The 22,207-nt window shown below is 39.8% G+C and overlaps 1 protein-coding gene across 2 annotated transcripts in view; it reads right to left on the bottom strand.

Annotated features, from left to right (window-relative positions):
* Positions 1–22,207, bottom strand: part of CREB5 (cAMP responsive element binding protein 5) — a 390,264-nt gene that overhangs the window by 135,601 nt on the left and 232,456 nt on the right. The window lies entirely within an intron of this gene.

The following is a 22,207-nucleotide window of genomic DNA, read 5'->3' as shown; positions in this document are numbered from 1 at the left end:
GAGTATAGGTAGGAAAGAACAGAGCCTTTTTACGGCACAGCATCAAAAAGTAAGAAATGTAGGCCACCTCTCTCAGGTGATAAGATGGTGTTACCTGCCTCACACCACTCACCCGGCCTTCATCACCTCTCTGTCGCACCCTGAAATCTCATCAGGGGCCACACTTTGAACCAAAACTGCAAAGTTCACACCTAAGGCTCTCCTAATGCCCTCCTGCCGCTGGTTTCCGAGGCTCCTTCTTTCTTGAGTCTCCCCTTTCACGTGGAGTAAAATGTGCGCCTGCCAGAACCTGACCATCATTTGCTGAGAATTCAGATCTGGAATGTTTTCCCTTTGCATATTATAAATTCAGACCATTGGAGTGTCTGCTTTCTGGATATTTGCCCCCAAATACTTTGCAGTTGCACAAAAAAGTTTTCTGAAAAAGATTACTTATTTGTTTAGAGAATAGCCCTGAAAATATACTCTGCTGGCTGTTTTCATTGTTAAACATGTTTAAATGAAAAAAAAACCTACAAAAGTAAGAATGAACTTGAAGGGGTTTTGAAGGTATTAGAAAAAAAAGGAAGGCTTAAATTTGGGAATTGTATTTGTGGTTGCTTTTCCTTTCACAGAGATTCCAGATGTAGGGCTGTGTGTGTTTAATAACTGACCTTCGTTACCCTGAGCAGAGGAGTTCACCAGCACTGATTTATTCAGGAGGTTCTGCAAGGAGAATGAGCCCTCCAACACTTTTGCCTCGAGGGATGAGAGGAATTTTTTTTAAACCTCAATCATGAAGCTCTTGGGCCTTCCCAATGAAATTATCTATGTTTTTATTAACAGAACCCCTGAGTTAAAAAGTTGGTTTTGATAAGAGAGAATAAATGAAAGAGAAAACTGCTGACATAATATTTTGGTTTCCAAACCCACTTCCACATTCTACTGTCCCTCTCAGGCCTGTACATGACTGTGGTGTCTGTACTTACACCAGAATCCCACATAGAAAGGTGCAGTTAATCCTGCCTTATGCTGAAATTCAGCTCTAAACTTTAAGAACATGATCACAATGACACTTTCAAATGTATTGGTATATGTTTCTGTCTTTCTAGAAGTCTAGTACTGTATGATTTATAAATAACTTAGTCTTGTCCTTGCCATTCCTATGAGAGGGAGAGTAGATATTATGATGTCCAATAGGTCTTTAGGTTTGGGAGGAAAAGATTCTAAATTTCTCCTTCTTCATAAACTTTAGAATTCCTCTGACATTAATAGAAATGGAAAGGAAAGTGAGATTTAAGCACCAAATGGGCCAATCTGAGTGCCCAATTCCTTTCTTTTAGCACCCACCCAAACCGAACAGCGTGCTTTTAAGCTGGTGTTGGAACATACCTTTCTTGAGCAACAATCCTCCTTGGGAGTCTCATGAAAACTGTGAACCCTCCTTTGAACCATGGACCCCAGGTTAAAAATCCCCCAGGAAAAAAAGCATGTTCTCTTTGTATTAAACTTCAAGCTATGCTCTTTTATAGGTAATGAAAAGCAGGCACATAGAGATGAATCTTAATGCCTTGAAGCCTGACCCCCAGCCTGGCACTATAACCAACAGACCTAAGTCCTTTTCTAGCTCAGTGGTTCTCAGATTTGGTGTACCTGAGAATCTCTGGAAAACAGATTAAAATGCAGATTTCCAGGTACTACCTCAAAGATTATAATGGTCAAGGTGGGGCTTAAGTATATGTATTTTTAAGCAAAACTCTCTAGAGATTTTGATGCTAGTGATCCACAGACCACACTTCAACAAAGTCTGAATTCTAGCTGGTCATCTTGTGGACACAGAAATTTTATAAGCAAATAAGTTAAATTAAATAAGTAAAAGAAAAACATAAATACATGTGTATTTTCCCTGCCGTTCAGGCTCTGAAGAAGCTGTGCTTTTCTTTTACCTTTTATTTTTTAAGGTAAAAAGTATGGTAATCTGCCCTAAAATTATCAAGCCTTTAAAAATCAGTATAGCGGCTTTTCCAAAACAGGATGCCTACAACGGATAGAAATAAAACATATGTGTTCACAGTAACATAACACCATCTAAATGGTCTATGGAATTATGGTCTCCAGGACCCATGATAAGATTAGGGTTTCCTGACCTGTAGCTGGTTTAGCAAGGCATCTCTCGCCTATGTTTACTATCAATGCTTCCAGATGTTTACTTTGCAATATTCCCAGTCTCCCAATGTGACAATCACAGGGATGGTGCTTCAGGGACAGGAAAGGAATATTAGTGGTAACTGAAGAGTGTATGCCTGGTACCAACCCAACACATCTTTGGCATAACTTGGTTATCTTCTAGAAATTTAGTTGAACATGCAACAGTGGTCTTGGTTCATATACTGAATGCTACAGAATTCTGCATTGGGTCCCCTTCTCTGTGGTCCTTTACGCATCACTTTCTCCAAAGGATGTTATAAAAATTTTTCAGAAATCTTTTATTTTTAACCTTGTAAAGTACCATAAGCACTTGAGAGGAGAAAGTGCCATCCACAGACTCAAAAACAAGAGTGACCGATGAAGGGGAATGAGGATTATGACCTGTGAGTCATCAATGGCTGCATCTACTGCTAAGTAGGAATTAAATGTCTGAATTACAATGATACTCCTTGTATAATTTCTGTTTGACCAACTCTCTGTCATATTAATACTGTCACAGTACCACGGAAACAGCTATTGAAACAGACACCACACAAAAGCCCAGGGAACAGACAAAATGAAAAACCTTGGTAGGTGCCGAATGTCTGGGAAAATAATGCTGCAACAGGAGGTAGGAATGTTCTAAGAGATAAACGGCAGTGAACATGAAAAATAATGAGGCATATGACAAAAGCAAAGAGGCCTCTGAAAGATTTCTGTGGTCACTTACTACCCTGCTAGCCAGGGACCATCAGGCCCTTTTTATTCTGACACTTGTTGAAGCTTTTTACATCCATTTGCTGAGAGAATCTTTATGTTGACAGAAGAGGAAAGCCTCCAAGACTTGGAGAATGAATGACTCTAACCTTTGAATAAAATAATTTTGGGGTAGCAATCCTCTTTAAAGTTCTGGATACTTTTAGAAATAATCTATAATTGCCAGCAAATTGCTTTCTCCATTTGGTGAAAAAAAAGTCCTTCTTGTTGACTTCTCATAGTCAATCCCAGAGTCTTCCTCGTCTCAAATCTGAAATGCTGTTGTGTGTGCGAGCATTTTACACAATGAAATGCGTGTGAAACAGTATCCATAATGCACGGTTGCATAGAGTAGCACAATTTTGCCAAGTTAGATGGTTTTGAGCCCAGAAGCCCCACAACTCAGTCTGGGGCAGCTCTGTTTTTTTTTTTTGTGAGGAAGATCCACTGTGAGCTAACATCCATGCCAATCCTCCTGTTTTTGCTGAGGAAGACTGGCCCTGGGCTAACATCCATGCCCATCTTCCTCCACTTTATATGGGCCACCGCCACAGCATGGCCTGACAAGCAGTGCCTCGGTGCACGCCTGGGATCCAAACACCGGCCGCCAGCAGCTGAGCGCGAGCACTTAACCGCTATGCCACGGGGCTGGCCCCGGGGTAGCTCTGTTTTAATTTGTCAAAGTTTCTGTTATTTTAACAAAACCTGATATCTCTTGGCCTGTCTGCCCAAACCTCAGCAAAATTGAGATTCTTTTGTTTCTCGCTGGTCTCTCCTTTCAATATCTCTTTACATTTCCTGACACCCTTTTAGTCTTAACTGGTTTCAAGTCATCTCACAAAAGATTTTAGCTGATAAAGGCACATTTGCTCCATTGTATATGCTGAGAACTCAAGGAAATACAAAGTCATAAGGACTTCTGGTGTGGTATTGGAGACACCAGGGCAGAAGATGGGAAGGAAGTTGTTTGGTATAAGGATGCTGCTTTATCTTTGGTTCTAGGTTTCAGAGAAACAGCAGAAAACATAACAAACAAGGTCTCAGACCTCAGGAAGCCAGCATTCTAATGGGGGGAAAGAGACGATAAACAAATAAACAAGCCAATAAATAATTACAGATAGTGATAACTGCTGCAAAGGAAATCTAACATGGAGATGAGATGGAACGTTGGGTGTGGTGAAGTCTTTTAGATGAGGTTCAGGGAAGTCCTCTCCGAAAAGACAACATTTTACCTGAGAATTGAATAATGAGATATGGAGGTGTAGGTGTGGATACGGAAGAAGAGGTGTCAGAGAACAACCTGGATAAATGTCCTAAGGCAGGCAAGGACTTAGTGTGTTCCTGGCACCGGACAAAAGAAGGCCATGGAAGAAAGAGAGAGAGAGAACCTGGGAGAGGTAGGCAGGCGTCTTGCGGGCCACAACAAAGAGCTTCTATTGTATCTTAAGGCTGAGAGAAGCCATTGGAAAGTCTAAAGAAGGGACTGGCATAATCTGATTTTTATTGTAAAGAAATTGCATTAACTGCTGTATGGAAAATGGATGGTCAGAGAGTAGGAATTCAAGTTTGGGAAACAGGAGATTTTGCAATAGTGGCTGCATGGTGATGGAGGCTTGCCCTAGGCTGGCAGCAGAAAACGTGAGTGAGAAGAGGGTGGATCCAGGAGAGATGGTGGAGGCAGAGCCAGCAGCACTACCTGAGTTGGCCACAGGAGCAAGGAAATGGAGGAATTGAGGATGACTCTGCATTTTTGACCCAATCAAGTAGGTAAATGCTGTTGCTATTAACTGTGATGAAGAGGACTGGTATTGCAGATGACTTGGGGAGAGTCAAGAGTTTTGTTCTGGGCAAGTGAAATGTGAGATGCCTAGTGACATACAGATGGAGAAATCAGGAAGGCAGAGGGGTAGGAACGTCAAAGCTCAGCGGGGCGGTCAGGCCGAAGACACCCATTGGGAATCAATTCTGACTGTTTTGAAAGCCACAGACAGCATGAGTTTCAGAACTGAGTCACGAAGGACACTTACAGTAAGAGGCAGGCAGAGGAGGATTAGCTGGTGAGGTGGGAGAAAAACCAGGAAGGAGGCAGGGAAGAGTCCTGGGAGCCAGTGTTAGTACAACAGTCACTTCAGATGAGCAAGAAGTGTGAATTTGTTAAAAATCACCTACTCAGTCACTTTTCTGCCTAGGAAAAGATTAAACAGCAATGGAGAGTCAGTTGAATGAGAGAATAATCCCTCCTTCGCCCTACCACCTTCCTGCAGACACTCCATCCCTTTCTCCTATGGTTGTAAACATCAGGAAAGAAATTCTTATAATGCTGAAAATTTGAAGATTTCATTTGCAAGCAACAAGAGATAAGGAGCTCTAAAAAAATTCTACCTGGGGCCAAAAGCTGTTAGATACCCTCTGCCTGGGTACCTTTCCCTTTTACAATTGCTGTTCCAGGGGTGGGTGGGTGGGGGGGTTAAAACATGGCTCTAACACCCGGGTGAATATCTGTAGTTTTTATTAGCAAGAGATAAATTTCATGTTAACCAGGGCTTCTGCTTTATTCATTACCATTTTTGAGACTTAGCAGAAATGATAAAATTGAAATTACCCATGGGCATTAGATGGAGACCTTCTTTTGTCTCAAAGGTTAGGGAGCAAGATTAAAAAGAAAATCCTAAAACATGTTTTTAAACAGTAACCTGTACTAATGTATGCGATTTTAATAGCTCTAGGGCATTTCCCACTTTGAGATGCTCCCAGAGTGGTTTGGGAATCTGGGCTGCTCAATAGTTTCTAAGAGCTGCTTTCCAGCAGACGTTTTCCAGAGAAAACAGGTATCCTGGGACAGGTTTTAAAATGCGGAAGTCCTTTTGGAATGTGTGATAACATCCATTATATCAGACCCAGGAGGCCCTGGGTGGAAAAACAAATGGAGAGACTTGAGAAATTCACCACCCCAAATTTCAAAAACCAAATAATACATTTTAAAATTTGAAAGCTAAATTGTGGATGTTTTTATGAAAATCTTTATACTGTTCCACGTAAATCAAAATTTTCCTAAATAGTAGTAATGTTGGGTTGAAATAAATCTGTCCCTCCTCTGAAGATGGCCTATACTGACTTAGACTGGGCACTAGAGGGAAGGGATGGGGGTGGGTGGGTGCTGGGGTGCAGAGAGCCAAAGTAATTGGTGAGGCCAAGGGCTACAATGGTTATTTTAAATTGAGAGCTTGTTTTTGAGCAAGGGAATAAAATTATGAATGCCCCACTACGGTGGTATCCTGGAAAAGAAATGAGTGAAGAAAATGGGGGGAAAGCAGAAAAATATCCTAAAATTTTCAAAGGACTTTGTTAACACAACCTCATAGAGTGTTAGATCATGAAGATTTTAAAATCCAACTTTGCTCATTTTGCAGGTGAAGAAACTAAAGTATTAAAAAGTGTCGCTAGCTTAAAATCACTCCAGGCCCCCTTGTGTCTATTTCAAAGCTCTTTCAATTACAGCCCTGGGAGGCCTTGTATCTCTGGATTGTGGGGAGAGTCTCATTCAGTGATTTCTCTGAATTTGTTCTTGGCTTTGGGCTCTTGGGAGGGGAGGCTGTGCTCTGAACAAGATGTCAGCCGAGGGGCATTGGAAATGGCCCATGGAAACAACAGCTGGGGCCCAGGGCATTTCCCCTTAACTGAGTCAAGACAGCCAGTCTCTGTCAATCAGAATTTGTCAGAGCCTATTTCATAGTTCATTATTAAATGCCCTGGTGTTTTTGTAACCAAATAAATGCATTATGAACAGGACACTTTTCCTGCAGTTCTCTACAACATCCTGGATCTGTTTTTAGAAGTGGATAAAAAGCAGTAGGGACTCTGGCCACAAAAATGCCAATTTATATGTGTTACAAAGCAAGCTGTTTACCTCATTTAATCCTCCTAGACCTTTTCCCAAGGAGAAAGAAAGGTGTAATGACTTGGTCAAGAACACAGGTTTTTTGACATCTTAGTCCAATGTTTTTTTCCATAATATAATTTTTCTCCTTGTCTGGTCTCCTGGATGTGTGTTGTTTAATTTTGGAAAGTGATTTTCGCATTTGGTTGGCTAGGGTGGTTGGAAAACTTTTTTTCATTCATTACTGCTTTTAAAATTATTATTATTGTGGTAAAATACACATAACATTAAATTTACAATTTTAATCTCTTTTAAGTGTGCAGTTCAGTGGCATGAGGTACATGGTTGAACTTTTGAAAGAGTATGGAAGGGTAATAATAATTATTGTAAAAATAAAAGCTAATTACTAAATCCTTACTAAATATCAAGCAATGTACTAAGAACTAATCTGCAATATCTCAATAAATTCTAAAAGCACATCTGGCTGCAATGCTTATCCTTCCTTTACGGATGAGGAAACGAAAGTTCAGAGAGGTTAGGTAGCTTGCCCAAGGTCATACAGCTGACATGTGGCAGAGTCAAGTCACAAACCCGGACAGTTGATTGATGCATTCACACTCTAATCCACCACACCTTGTTGCTTTTTCTATGGGGCCACTGTTAAACAAAACAAAGAACTGAAAGGCTCAATTCTTCTTTCTTGGCTTCTCTGTTTGGTTTGAACCCTCACATGTTGATTGGCAGCTTAGCAACTCAAGTGCTACCAGAATTTGAGAAGTACCTGAGACAGAGATAAAGGCCAAAAATCTCTTGCTTTGCCCCTGACAATCTGAAAAATGAGGATTGGTCTTTTCTTGTTGAAGCTAGCAACAGCTAACTCCTGCCTGTGGTATCCAAATGATCCTTATGCTAAAGCAAATGGTGAGAGAACCTCAGTTTTTTGAGAAGAGATCATGGAAGGCAGGAAACATATTTCTAAATAGGAAGTGTCTGAATTCATTTCACAATAAATGTCACTAAATGACTCAAGCAATCTAGTGCACACTTTTGGGTAATAGATTATTGTAGGAAATGTGATTATAACTTCATCCACAAAGCAGGCTGCTATGGACTGGCGGAAAGAATACATGCACACCGTGTAAATATGCACACACCTGTGTACTTCTGTATTAATGAACTTCTGATGTTTTAACTTGTATTAATCTGTACTTCAGCCTTTTTAGATGGTGCGTGAGAGATACGGGGGAATTAAAAACAAACGTGGGATGATTACTTCGTACAAGCTACCTATTTCCTCATGCCCTACTCTTTGTATGCAAGTGTTCATGGACAAAATATGTTTATATTAATTTTAGATAAACTTTCAGCTTCTCTTAGTTTGCATTAATGACTATGGAAAATATTTCCAATGACAGAAACACAGTAGCCCTTAGAATCTCAAACTCAGGTACATGGTCTTAATGGACACTTAACATCGTCTATTAAAAGGCGGTGAACTCAAATAAGCACTTTTCAAATTATGTGCGAACTGGTCTTAAAAATGGTTTACTTTCTATCACATGCAGCAGAGAACATTCAGAATGACATCAAGGGGGAAGGGCATGGCGGGAGAACTGGTACAGAAGGCAAGGAAAGAAACCCCAGGGAGCTGAGACTGCACGTGGCGCCTGATGCCTGGGTCCCAGAGCAGCCCTCGGCTTCCAGCTGAGAGGTACATCCTTACAGCCAGGCACGGGAAGAAGCAGACCCGAGGAGCAGGTGAAATTACAGAAACAAAGATTCTTGACACAGGAAACAGACTTCCAGAGCTTAGAGCAAAACAACAAATGCTTTACTTCTGTTCTAGGAGCTTGGCTTGTAGCCAGAGCCAAACCATTCCCTGATGCCCTGATGTGAGGGCCCGGTGTTGGAGATAAAGTCCCATAGTGGTGTTTTGTTTCTTTTTATTTTGAAATAATTTCCTATTTTCAGAAGAGCTGCAAAGATAGTACCAGAGCCTTCCTGTATGCCCCTCACGGAGCTTCCCCTAATGTTCACATCTTATGTAACCCTGGCACATTTCTCAAAACTAAGAAACTAATATCGGGGTAAGACTATTAACTAAACTACAGACTTCATCAGTTTTTTCACTCCTTTTTCTTTTCCAGGATACCACCATAATGGGGCTTCCATAATTTTATTCTCTTGCTCAAAAACAAGCTGTCGATTCTAATCAAAGAAGTGTTTTTCAGTTATATGGTTGCATCCTATATTTTTAGAATTATCTGTCACTATTTACCAACATGTATCCTACAAGGTTTGGCTAGGGCCAAACTGAACATGTTTGCTTTCTCTTAATATATCCTGATCTTTACTACATCCACAACTTCACTCATGCTGTTCCCTCTACTTGAAACATCTTCCAGGGCTCGTGGTTCTATCCTTTCTTTAAGGCTCAGGTCAAGTGCCTTCTACTTCAAGAAAGCATTTCTAGTCCCTCAACTCAGATATGTTCTTTCTTGCCTAAGAATCTCTGGTGCTCAGTATTGGTGCATTTCTCCCGTTGCATACTGGGAAGAGTACCATCAAATGGGACATCCAGGCAGGGCAGGGCGGAAGGGCAAGGCCTGGGCAGCTGAGGGTCAGTGAGAAAGACGGCTCTGACCCTGAAAGAGAGAGGGAACAGGAGTCCCAGGATGTAGGCACTGCGCTGAATTTGAAAAGAAACTTCATACTCTCACCCACTGGTAAAAGCCAATGCCTTAGAATGCTTGAGGCATAACGACATAGTTTGCTTCTGGTACAGACTGAAATCATATCATCAAAATAATATAAAAAGAATAGCTTATTTCCTATCTACTTTAACTGGAATAAAATCCGTTTTCACCTAAACTCTGTTTAGATGAAAACCTAACTCTTTGTAAACTTCTTTGTTTTGATTTTTGTATTTTGTCCTCCTTTCCTTACTATATTAAAGATGATAATAAGTAATTTTTTCTTTTGTAGCCACACTTTAGGCGAAAACATATATGTATCACTGGCTATAGCAATTGTTTTGTACTTTTATAATTCTATGTTCATATCTGCATAATTATAATAGAATTATGTATAGTTATAGATATACAATAAAAAGGATTAATAAAAAATAAATAAAGTTTGACATATCCAGAGATGTTTTCAAAACCCAGACAATGGAAAGGAATGTATGAGGTGACCCCTCACATTGAATGCAGAGCACTGATTTTTTTTTCTGATAATGAAAAGATGTGATATGCTTTTTATTAGTGTTCTTATATATATTTTAGCATTAAGTTAGCAAAGAAATTTAATAAAAACTGAACAGTATAAAGTGAGATCGTGTATTAGACCTAGGAAGGGAAACTTCATGAATTTTCTCTACATATCCTCAATGAATTCTGAAACAAGTTGAGTTTAATAGAGATTAAAATGTGATATAACCTGACTATAGTGCATTTTATGAAAAAGTTTTATTTTTATATACAACTATGCAATATTCAAGGCTGGGAAATTATGCAAGAAGACATGATTAACTTAAAGTGACATGCAGACAGACATGCAGTTTTTAAACTTTTAATTATCTTATACACTGTAGCTGTTCTTCTTTTTAAAGGCAAAGCAAAAGTTTAGAAAAATCTATTAATAAGAACTGAATGCTTACCACTAGCAGTTTTTTGAAAGTCTAACACGTCCTTCAATAAAAATATAAACGTGGACTAATTTCAAGTCCATTGAATAGATATTTGTTTTTGTTTCCTGGGCTTTGTCATTTTAGGAAGACAGACTGGATGTGACCTCAAAAATAATTGTATAGAAAAATGTTTATTTTATTTGCAAACTGAGAAATATTTTGCAAGTTTACAAATAAACAGTATGAATTCTTCTCTTATATAACACTGAGAAGGTTTTTTTTTTTTTAACTGTTTCATCTTTCTTCTTTTCTTTCTTTCTTTTTTTTTTTTTTTACATCATCCAATGGCATTTACTTAGAAAATGATTCCTATCTCAAAGAAAATATTTAGGCAGATTTATTCATATCCTTGGTTTAATATGGATAGAAGCAGCCTAAGCATATTTCATTGCAGAAAGGAAATATATCCACAGTTCCTCTTACATATTACCAAGTGCTTTTTACTCCAAAAAACCTCAAAACATTCTATATCTTTAAGAATTTAAACACTCTCAAAACAGCAGCTTCTAGAAAGGGGCACAGGAGCATTTTAATTGCAGACAAGAAAACTTGATGGTAGTTTCAAGCAACTAGAACTACTAGAAGGGCAGGTTAAGTGCTTACAGGAGCTCACACTAAGGCCTAGAATCCTTGATGGCTCTGGTTGGCGCTGCAGTGTGCACCCTGGGACTGAACGGGTCCACCCAGTGACAGCACACATCTGAGAACTTTTTGATGGGGCTGTGCGAATCTTCTGGATTTGTTTACAGTAAGTCTTTCAGGAGCAAGTCAGAACTTTCTACAGGATCCCAACAGCATCAATCCTTGTCTCATTCTCCACATCAAAGCAGATCTCCAAATCTTGTCACTGATGACCCACTCGATCAAGCAAAATTTGTGACAACCAAGCCCCAAGACAGTCAAACAATTAGGGGCATTCTTGTGAGTTTCTTAAAATGGGATCTGGCCTGCCATGGATCACTTCTCTCTGGTTTCTGCTTACTCTCTTCCTTTTCCTCTTCCCTTTCTTTGGGCCACTCCTACCCTGACTTTTTGAAATTTTTTTTTTTTAAAGCAAATGGGCTTTGGACTGATTCTCAACAGAGCTGCACCTGCATATGTAAAGGACCCGTTAACACCAGGAAAAGAAAGTGATTTTGGACTGACTCAAGGCAGGGAACTACCCACTGAATCATCACTGACACCTTCAGGGTTTCTTTGGAGGTCTCCCATAAGAACATCGACTTAGCCCAGCCCTGTTCAGCTTATGAGAGCTTAGCTGAAGGTGGTACGGCTGCCAACCACATTACTCATTGGGGATATTGAGTCATAGACATTTATAAGGGGTGGGCACAGAACATTAAATATCCTAAGGTGTTTTGTAGCTTGAATGATGCTGCTGAGCCACAGAGTGATGGAGCTCAATTTCTAATTTTGGGTATAACACAAGTTTCATCTTCACAACGTGCATTTCTTGTTTATTACCTAAACGTTTGGCAACTTCCCCTTGTAACAATTTTCACACATTTCCAAATAAGAAGGTTTACTATTTTTTGAGAAATGGAAATGAAAAAAGGCAGCGAAAAGTAGATTTCCTTAGACAGCTTAGACCATGTGACCCATCATGGGGGCAATGGCCTGTGCATGGAATTTTGTATATGTTTAAGCTGTAGGAAACATACTTTGTTCTTCCTTGTGTTTTAGACTTGCCTCTTAATTCTACTCGGGTAAGTTAACCTCAGAAGTTAGATCGTGACCATAGTAACATGCATGAGATTCTACCACACACTTCTGTCTTGCTTTCCATTCAGGGTGAACGCAATCTTTGAATGGCTTTGCAAGGAGAGGAATAAATCTTCTATCTGTTCTCTAACCACTGTTTGGTGAGACTTATCGGTTCAAGTCATTTTCCCCCCATATCCTTCCCAAACTCCTCTATCTTACCAAAAGAAAAAAATTGATAGAGCTTGCTTGTCTGTTTTTTCCCCCAACCTTCTTTATAAATTTTCTAAATACATTCTTTTAAGTTTCATTTAAACTGGGGCATTAGGTAAGTTGATAGTTATAGCATGCTCACAGCTGTGGGAAAACTGACATAAAAAATAACCAGCTCAGAAAAATGGCCCGTGCATAACATCTTTGAGTTTTTATGTTTTATTAGCAATTTGGACTCATTACTGTTTGGGGGAGGAAGGAAGGGAGGTAGATGTTTCTGCAAGTTGTTTCTTTAATGTATTAAGCAGAGTTTTCCAATCAGGTTTAATGTGACTCTGCTCGGTTCTTTTAGCTGGGCTCCGGGAGATCCAGGAAATGTTGACCATCGGCCCCATTCTCCTCCATCCCACTACCCGCTCCCATACCTCCTCACTCCTCCCCCATTTTCCTTCACTGAAATTCATTATCCAGCAGCAGAGGTCAAGCTGAGTATTTCATGAAGCTTCCATAGAAAAATGAAATAACCTTCTTATCTCAACACAATATGCTCTCTGATCTCTCCCAGCTTTTGTCTTCTTCTTAGTCTTTTGGGCAAAGGCAAGATTACCACTTGCAGCTACTACAGTGTCACTGTAGTTTTGAATTATGGCAGCCAGAAAGAGCTGGGTAATATTTACTAGCCTGAGATCACAGACTTCCTTGACATGGTACTTAGCCAGGTCTGTCTTTCTTTCAGAACTCTCATTATTTGTACATGTTCTATGACTTCTGGGGAGAATATACTGTCTCTAAAACTCTCTTTTCCCTTCCTTTTTGCTCTTTCATGATATTAATCGCCCCCACCCACCCACCTGAAAGGGCTGTCCATTTTGTTATGAAAAAGCATGAATGCAGACTAAAAGAGTTCTGTTCCTAATCTTTTATGCCTCTTGGTGAATCTTTGGAATATAAAAACAAACTGTGTGCTGAAATAGCCTTCTGTGGCAAGCCTCAGGAAAATCACCAATTATCACATTTGAGAAAATGTTAAATACACAGGCATCATGTCTTCCAACCCAATTGCTACTTTTTCCCTAGGAACACAGGAAGGAGGATGATGGAAAAATGGCAGGCACAGAGGAATCAGAAGAATGAGAAAGGAAAATTCATTTCTTTAAACCCTCAGCCTCAGAGGAAGGAAAGAAGGAATGAGGAAGGGAGAAAGGAAAGGAGGAAAGCAAAAAGGGAGGGAGGGAGGAAAGGAAGGAAAAAAACAACTGGTAGCATTTTTCATATTTCCATAGACAAAAACTATTTTAAAAGTCCTATAAGCAATTGAAACAGGAAAAGGTTTGGAATCTGAAATATCAAATCGTACTTGAAAGGTTGAATTAGCTCAGTGCTCTTTGATTTGATACACAGGTGGGAGACAAAAATGTTAATTCCATCTCTATCAACAAGATGACTGGTTTAGCTTGTTTTTCATGACTAGGTTGATAGCTCTCAGAAGAAAAGATATTAGAAGCTAAACAAGCAGAAAAGTCTTGTATGATGGGTTTCTAGGGCAGTACAGCTCTTATTTGAGTTCCTGGGACCGGCAGCACGGGCATCGCCTTGGAACTGGTTAGAAGTGCAAATTCTTGGGCCCCACTCCAGACCTGCAAATCAGAATCTCTGAGTATAGAGCCCAGGAATCTGTGTAATTGCCTTCTAGGTAATTTTTCTGAAGGCTAAATTTGAGAAGCACTGTAAACACTCTTCCCCCAAAAGATTTTAGCTTGCATGTGGGAAGGAATAGTAATTATCAAGCCCTCATTCAATGAAATAGCAGTAGTACTAAAGCACAAGAAAGAATGCAAGACAAGGTGTAGAAGAACACGTTTATTATGAACAAATGAGAGAAGAGGGTAGAATAAATGAACACACACATACACACACCCATAAACAGAGAAGATTAGAATCATTACATTCCCAGAAGGAAAATAAATACCAAAATATATGGGGAAAGAAATCAAATCACCATGTGAGAACAGGCTTTCAGTCTCTGATACCTCAGTCTAGAAACCAGAGATGGTTTCACCCGGAATATATAAAAATGGAATCTTAAACCAGAGATTTATGGTCCCATCTTGCCTTAGAAACTCCTTTAGGTTTCACACACAAGGGGAGAGACATTCCTCCAGGTAATATCATATCCACTATATTGACACACATAGAAGTGGATTTTAGTAATAGGGGAAATTATGAGCTCTCAACTAGACTGATGCCCTCACACATATCTTCCTCCAAAGGAGTCATGAGTTTTACATAGTAAACCTGATAGTTAAGCAAAAGGGGCAGAGAATGGCTAACTCATAAACCAAATACTCTCTCGCCCCTTCATCATCCTCCTTGAGAGAAACGGAGACAGAACTTGTCCAGGACAGAAGGTTCCAGATAAGCTTCCTCACAGATCTCACAGCATATTCATAGGTTAGCTCATCAGGGATGTTGTGTGTGGGTGTGGGTGGGTGTTGTGTGTGTGTGGGGGGGCGGGTGAGGGGTCATCATTTGCAGGTAAGCACTTAAATCAAACTTCTGAGAGAGACGACAAGCCAGCTTTATGGTCTGGCCCCCAAAGACTTACTGTGGGGAGCAAAAATCAACAACCCTGTGCTGCACGGGTCTCAGCGGGCCAAGTTTAACCACCACCACTTCCTGCCAAGGCAGGCACGAAAGCGCACTTAACCCACATCGTGTTTGCAACTCCTCTCGGTGGCATAAAATCCTGAGCTGTGGTGAAGCCACCTGGTGAAGTCACTTACCATCAGAGCTTTTAGGTACTCAAGAGTTCTCTGCCTCATAAAAGCCCAGGCCCCTTGAATATCTTGTCCAAACCACCTTAGGTTTTTTTTCTCCCCTTTTCAATCAAGGTTGGTAGCTGACCTGGAGCAATAAGGCACCATTTCAACTCACTAGACCGTCAGAAGAAGGACCTGGCTTTTCTTCTGCTTGCTCCTTTTTGTTTTCTCGTAGTGATTTTCCTAGTTCTCTAGACATTCGAGTCTGTGCAGCTGGAAGAGTGCATATTTTCCGGCTGCTCACTAAGGAGCAACCCCGTTGTCCCCAGGGGCTGGCATGCACAGACCTAATATGAAACGCGCTCATAGGAAACGGATCCAAACAAAGAGTGTGTTTCCCTGTTACATGATGTTTCTGCCCAAGTACAGCGTGTCAGTTTCCTTCACAGCTGGCGTGTTTGCCTACTGTGACAGGAAAAGCAATGGTAGTTTAAAACGCTTAAAATTTATCTGCAACTTTCATATTAAATCCTCATTATCTTCCCCTTAAAAGTAATGCATTAGATTTCAAACTTTGTGTAACTGCGAGGGAAGGGTAGTGAGCCAAACAGGATCCCTACTACAAGGACAGGTGAACGAGTGTGCCTTAAAGCTACTAGAAAGAGCCAGAATGAACTTGAAAAATCAATTAACTGTTGCTTACTTAAGAGAAAAATAAAATTCAGAAAATACTAGAGTTTTAATGAATTCTGTGACTCTGTTTCAACAAAGGCAGGGATTTTTTTTTTAATGAAGTTTAGTCTCTCTATACCTAGCAAGTAATTTATGCTGGAAGATATGCAAATAGCGAAGAGAAAAGAAAGCATGAGTTGAGAAAATTTTGCTTTCATGCAGAAAGTTGGAGAAGCAGCTACCAGTGACATGAAGACTGGGTTCCATGGAAGCCAAGGGGTGGGGAGAAGAAAGAATATTTACGGGAAAATCTTTATCCTCATTCAGTATATTAATTCAAGAAACACTGAGCACCCAGCAAAGGTAGTAGACATAGGTTATTAACAATTATGATATAATAAATGCTATGAGAGCATAGCATGATGTGTCAGAAGAAGGGCCACTGGGAATGGGGGTTGAGGAGGAAGGAAGCAATTAAAGAAGGCTTTACTAAAGAGGCAACATCTGAACTGGGGCTTGGAAGCCAGGGAGAAAACTAGCAGAAGCAGGAGACAATAAGATCCTCGAAGAAAGGGCTACGTTTTGATCCCCCACCACCACCCCCAGGTTCAGCCTATAGCAAAAACTCAATTAGTGTTCGGTGAATGAGAGTTGAAAGGCATTCAGACAGAGAAAACAGCATTGAAGAAGACAAGGAGTTGCCTAAGTGTTTGGCATGTTCAAGGTCTGGCAAGCAATGAAGAATGGCTAAAGGCAAGGTGTGTGGGGAGAGGAAGAGGGAGACAAGTAAGCTGAGGTCAGACTGTGAAAAAGCTCTGTAGGCAGGGCCAAGCAGGATGGCTTTTTCCTCTGGACTCCAATACTTCCCAGAGTGGGTTGTGGGGACATGAATTCCACAGAATGTTAATTTAAGAATAAGAATGGGAATAAGGAGGGGAGGGAGGAGAAGAGCAGGAGACATAATTTCATATTTAAATAAGTTTAGGAAACATTAGGTTAAACAAAGTTATCCAGGCATTTTACTGTAAGATTTCTCAGCTCTAATAAAATAACACTTTATCTCCAAGTCAGTGTGGCAGTGTGTAGAGAACTTACACACGTTTGCAATTTTGCATTTGTTTGAGTGATTATTTCTCTCTACAGCCCCAACTAGATTATCAACCCCAACAGGGCAAGGCCTACCTCTGTTATTGCTCGGCATTATATCTCCTGTGAATAATGGAATGTCTAACACATAGTAGGTATTCAAAAAATTGTTGAATGCATAAATGATAGTTTCGTTGGGTATAGAATTCCAGGTTCAAAATCATTTTCCCTCAGTTTTTCTTTGAGGACAATTATTCTTTCTTTTCTAGTAACTAGTGTTGCTGATGAGAAGTTGAGGCCATTCTAAATCCTATTCTTTTATTGGTACCCAGAGCTTTTTTTCCTTCTTCTAAAAACTTATAAAATTTTCTCTTTATTTTCATAGATAAGCTATAAGCCATAATAGCTATGTTATTCTATGCATAGCACATTTTTGGCATTATCATAAGGACAAAAAACACTATTGACAGAGGAGAAGGGAGAGCCCCAGTAATCTCAACTCATTTGAATGCAGTTCTTTAGAGAGTTTTTGTCCCAAGGCCGCACTTGCTCTTTGGAATTGCTGACTTGAAGTTTGGAGCACGGCTGAGAGACCTTGGGCAGCAGTTTCCTATACTTTTTCTCCTCTGTTCTGATCATATCTTCTAGAAAATCATTAAAATTTCTGATCCAATAATGGTACCCTTCGTCATTTCCCAGTATACTGTTTTAGTTTTATTCATATATACTTATATATTTTTTTTCTTATTTTAAGGAGAGGTATATATATGCACTTGGTTTACCATCTTGAACCACTGTACAGTATTTGTATTTCATTTTTGAATTTTAAACTCATCACTTATTAGAGATATCAAAATTATACTGAAATTTAATTCAATTTAATCTAATCCATATTGAAATAGATTTCTTGTGTGTGTAAATTAGGAGGCAGTTTAAAAACTAAAAATAATTGCAAAATATGTTGTCACAAAATGATGTGTATTTATATAACTTGGTTTCCAGCTCCTTCTGCCAAAGGATAGCATGACGATTAACAAAATGTTGGTCAAAGGCTTTAGGCTCCTTGCATGCAAGACATATCTGGCTACAGGACAGTGTCACAGCATTCCGAAAAAAGAATAAAAAAGCTTCTGAAATGGGTTTAGGAAGACTGTTCTGCAGCTGACACCTTAAACTTCCTCCTCAGTGGAAAAAGTGCTTGTTGCCTCTTTTTAGAGCCTGGTTTGCCCTCCTTTGCTTAAAATATCCAACATCCTATCAGGGATTTAACTCTGAACACCATTTCCATCTTCTAAAGTGCCACAGGAACCGATTCCAGCTGCTGAGGGGACTTTCCAGATACTAAATAATCGCCTGCAAAGGCTTTACTCATGCGTGCCTAATAAACAGGAAAAGTCCCATCCGCCCAGTACACTTATTGAGTAGGTTGTTTAAAACATTGACTCTTGCACATTTATGAAAGGAATGAGTCAGTAGGTCAGTGTTCTGAGGCAGAGGACCAAATAAAATGTTCACTCATTTCAGAGATCCCTCAACATGAAGACTTATTATAAATTATGACATATATATCATATTTAGTGCATATTGAGACTTAAAGATTAGAGACCTAGCCAATAGAGGGACTATTGAGAAAGCATTCATTTATTGCACATAGTCTATAGCATATCTTTGTGCTGTTTTTTTTCCTACAACAGGAGGCTGCTATCTCTACCCATGTTTGTCTCCAGTTGTACAGCAGCTGTCAGCCCTTTTCTTATCCCCCTCCCCAAACTAGAGACTCAACGTGGCCTTCCCATCACCCCTTGCTTTAATCAGTTCAGAGTCTGAGAAAGCCAGGCTGCATCCTCCTGGGAACACCACAAACTGCTGGTGGGCCACTTGGCCAGACCTCAGCGAGCTGTCTATTTGATAGTGTCTCTCACGTTTCTGTGTGCATGAGTGCAGACGTGCTTTATTCAAGGATGCCTGAGCTCCCCAGTGCAGCTGCAAGGACTGACTTCTCTTGCAATGAAGATAATTGCTGTATGCACAGAACAGAAACTCTTGCCTCCTCCACCAGTGTTAAGCATCTCTAGCCTGTGTGAAACTCCAAAAAAAGTCGATCTAACAAGAGAAGACTTTAAAACAAAACAAACACTCAAATCAGTTCATGGGCAGAGGCAGAGAGGAGCTACTGTTTTGATCATCATTCTGTTTCTTCCTGGGTTCACACAACCACAGAGTTGGTCACGAAATGAATTTTACTCCTTGACTTTGAAAATTTTACCCTTATTCTTTGGAAAAGAAAAGTCTGGGCATGCACAGGAGAAATGGCTCCAAAAAGCAATTAAAAACTCATCCTATCATTTGTCTGGAGCCGTAATTATCCCTGGTGTGCAAGCCATGCTCCACCCTTATCAATGCATTTATTTATATTGCATGTCCTGCATTAAGGAGGACAAAGGTGTGGAGTGAATCATGCTCACGGTCACTAACGTATTGTTTATGCAAGAGTAACCTAAGATAGACTATAATGTGCCTGCTCAGTGAGCAGACAAGAAATGGAACCAGCAGTACATCATTTTGTCCAATCAGTGTTCTCTGTGTACAAACAAAGAGATTTATACACACAATAAAGCAATAAAAACATCCTTCAGAATATTTCTATGAATGGGTTTATGATTGCACTCTAATGACCCATGCTGGCATACATCTAAAGCAGCTGGCTTAGGATAGCTGATTGGTTCCACTACTTTACAAAGGAGACAGAATGACTAGAATAGAGAGCTTTGGAGCAATTTTTTTTTAAGTGTAGGCCAAGGGGTAGGGTGGGGGTGGGTGATGAGGAGTAGAATGGCAGAGAAAAAGGGGACTAAGGATCAACTCAGCTCTAATGCACTAGAGAGTTGTCAAAGCAGGCTCTGGCGTAGTCCCAAATGCCTTCTGACCTGACAGGTTATATTTGGAAACCAATTGTCCAGAGACATCTTCTTGGAACTTTGAATCAGTCACCTTCTTTTCCAATACATGGCATGAAATTTTTTTTACAACTACATCCACCATACACTTAAGACCTTTCATAGGTATAGCAGGTGTGGGTAATGGGGTTCGTGCCTTACAGAAGGGACAAGTGTGTTTTCAGAAGGGATTATGTGTGCTTGGGATCATGTTTGCATGGAAACATATTTCATTCATCCCATGATTCAAAATTCTCTAGAAAAGCTCTTTTATCTCCTACTTTTCTTGCTTCCACAATAGTCTCATGTGTTGGCCCATGAGTTGGCTGTCTTGCAATATTTTCCAAAAAAAGAGGATATTGGAAAAGGAGTTAAAATCTTCTTCTATGCAAATGTACAAGGTCAAAAAATTGGTTTATTATAATCAAGGAGGAATGCATTACAGATAAAGTGCCCCAGAATAAAATGGCATTAACTTCCCTCTGTAAACCCCAGGATGAATGAAAGTGCTGACAGAGTAGAGATGTACTTTCTTAGAAAGGTCTTCCCTGTTCATTCACTTGTTGCCCCTTTCTTCCAGGGAGAGAAGGTCAGGAGCTTGCACTGAAAACCTTTGAAGGTATTGGTAGTGCAAGTCCCAATTAGCCTTGTTGGGACATTGGTATTCCCCATTTTACACTTTGGATCCAGAGTTTGGATAATTTATACATCATGCTTCTGTGAAAATCATCTGATTTTAATGCAGAATACTGCCTTTCTTATAGCAAAGAAAGAAATTATTAGGTGCAAATAAATGAGAGTGATTTCTTTTTAGTTGTTCATAAGAATGTTACATTCAATGATATCACTCAAGAGCCTAACTCATAACATCATATTGACTCTGAGAATGAGGAATGCTATGCCAATGTGGGTATATTGAATTTTTTTTTTTTCGCCAAGGAAGATTCACCCTGAGCTAACATCTGTTGCCAATCTTCCTCTTTTTGCATGTGAACCACCACCACAGTATGGCCACTGACAGACAAGTTGTGTAGGTCCACGCCTAGGAACCGAACCTGGGCCACTGAAGCGGAGCACCCTGAACTTAACCACTAGGCCACTGGGGTAGGCCCTGAATTTTTTTAGGCATAATGAGTATCTCAGTAAAACTCTTCTACCCTCATCTTCATAAAATATTTTCTGTATTGTTTTTATTTTTAGCTGAATTAACTTAAAAAAGATAAATTTTTGTCCAATTAGAGTCGAGTTTTTCTCAATAGTGCCTTACTGGTTACTGTTTTGAGTAATTGTAATGATATTGTTATGTGACCAACTCACAGAGGGGCACAGCTGGGCTGAATTTTAGTACCCAAATATATCTCCATTTTTTTTCTGTCTTAATCAATAGAAATATTATTCAATAGGCTCAATTTCCTACATTTTAAAAATGTTTTAGAATACAGTCATGCATCACATAATGATGCTTCGGTCAACGACGGACTGCATATACAATGGTGGGCCCCTAAGATTAGTACCATACAGTCTAGGTGTGTAGTATGCTAGACCGTCTAGGTTTGTGTAAGTACACTCTATGATGTGACAAAATCACCTAATGACGCATTTCTCAAGATGTATCCTCGTCATTAAGTGATGCATGACTGTATGTTAATGAACTGTTGGCTTCGATGGAGATTAACTAAACCCTGGCTGTTATTCCTGTTATGGTCTTCACACAAAGCTCAATTGGCTGAGGACATTTAGAGCTCCCCAAACTGCATGGTTGTGTAAAACAAAGACACAAGCAAAAACTCCTATTCATTCATTTGTAAATATGACACCATTATGAAAGCTAAACTCATATATCACGACTAACAGAAACCTTTAAGATTTTATTTTACTTAAAGACTTTTGGTATAACTTTTCAGAGAGGCAAAAGTTTAAAGGGTAATATGATAAAAACCTGAAGACCCACCACTCAAACTAAGAAATGAAATGCTACAAATAGGATTGGATTTTCACCTTTAACCTCCTCCTGAGTCCTGGTCACTCCTGTCCTCCAGCTATAGAGGTCATGGGGTCTTAAATTTGGTGATTATCATTCCTGTGCCTACCTTCCTACTTGTACTACGTATGTGTGTACTTTTGAACCTCTCACTTTTCGGTCAGGATGCCAAGTTGAAACTCACTGTGATGCTTGGTTAAGTGGGAGATATTAAAAGACAATAATTCTTTAGTTTGAAAGAATATTGCCCATACACCACCCTGTATCTCCAAATCATTTGCAATTTTATCACTGGTGACCCCCTTCTCCAAACGTACAAAACGAAGTAAGCAAAGGCAAATGAGTTATCCAGGGTCGCTCAACATCTCAGTA

Source organism: Ceratotherium simum, chromosome 1, assembly GCF_057802395.1.
Source record: "Ceratotherium simum simum isolate JZ-2026a chromosome 1, ASM5780239v1, whole genome shotgun sequence".
NCBI classification, from domain to species: Eukaryota; Metazoa; Chordata; class Mammalia; order Perissodactyla; family Rhinocerotidae; genus Ceratotherium; species Ceratotherium simum.
The sequence above is the reverse complement of the archived record's forward strand: the minus strand, read 5'-3'. Positions and strand labels throughout refer to the sequence as shown.